Raw genomic sequence first — 1414 nt, forward strand, 5'->3', positions numbered from 1 at the left:
CTTACATGAGAGACCATGGAATGGGCTCCATGTACAACAATAACTTGCGTTACTACATGCAAGATATCTACAGAGGAGATGGAGTTCACTTCTCAGATGAGGGCAACAGAATTTTCATTTTGAATTTAAGACTGTGCATTGGTACATACTTATAAGTACCTAAATGTACCATAAACCCAAAAGCTCTTCTCAGAGCTACCCTACATCTGATCACTCACAATTATTTTTTTACTCTAACTTTTTTCACTAATTTTCAACAAAATACGCTCCCCGGAGCGCTACCCGGTACGCGAACCGGAAGCTAACCGCGTGAAATTTTTTTTAAAAAATGTTTTTTTCCCGCACATATGGGCCTCCTCAGCCACCCTCAGAAAACCTAGGGGGTCAAGATACGTCTACCGTACCCCCTTCTACCCATTCTGAACATTATTTGCCCTCCATCTTGTATCTTAATTCGACCGAAACACAAAATGGTGGACTCCCGTAACGCTTAAGGTTCGCGTACCGGGGCGCTCGCCAGTTCGCGTACCGGGGCGCTCCCCGGGAAGCGCTCCATTAAAAAAGGTGGGAAAGTAATTTACAGAAGAAACCCTTGAGACACTTTCACCAAATATAGATTTGCTCATACTACAAACCAATCCCTACCATTTTCACAAATTTGGTTGGAATTCCATTTAGCCATTTAGCCTGTAGACCTCTCTAAATACCCTGAGGTAAATTACTTCACAAAACACATCTGAAGTGTTGGAATTGACAACCAATTAAAATGTTACTTTCATTTTCTATTTTTTTTTTACCTGACATTTGATTGGTTATGTACCTGAATATATATAAAGGAAGAGAAGGAAACACAGCCATTTTGACTACTACTTCCTGGTGTACATTTCAATAGGATTTTCACTAATCACTTCAACTTCTTTGTAAAGGTAAGTTGTTATTTTAAAAACTGAAGTATATTGTGCACTATAAGTTAATATGGTAAACTTTTTCTGATAGTTATATACTATCCCTCTGTAGTAGTTATAGATTTAGATAGACTTCTCTGTTATAGTTATGGATGCAGTTAGGTTTCTCTTGTATAATTATGAATTTACTTACGTTAAATCACATACACTTTTTTATATTCCTACTTCCACTCTGATACTATACACTGCCCAAAGATAAATTCACTGTTAAAAGCTGCCTATCTAAAATTAATCCCAACAGTGCCCTATCTCTACTAATATATTTTTTATCCAAATTTCAGACAAAATGGAAGGCGAACACAAAGTTTCATTTGAAATTGTCCTGCAAGAGACCAACCAAGAAATAAATGATCCAAATTATATAGAATTTATGGATGAAACTTGGGACCAAGAACTACTGCAATGTGTGCAAGCAGTAGATGTCCTCCTTGAAAATGAGGACATTTTAC

The sequence above is a fragment of the Lissotriton helveticus genome, chromosome 3_1 (genome assembly GCF_964261635.1).
Source record: "Lissotriton helveticus chromosome 3_1, aLisHel1.1, whole genome shotgun sequence".
Taxonomy (NCBI): Eukaryota; Metazoa; Chordata; class Amphibia; order Caudata; family Salamandridae; genus Lissotriton; species Lissotriton helveticus.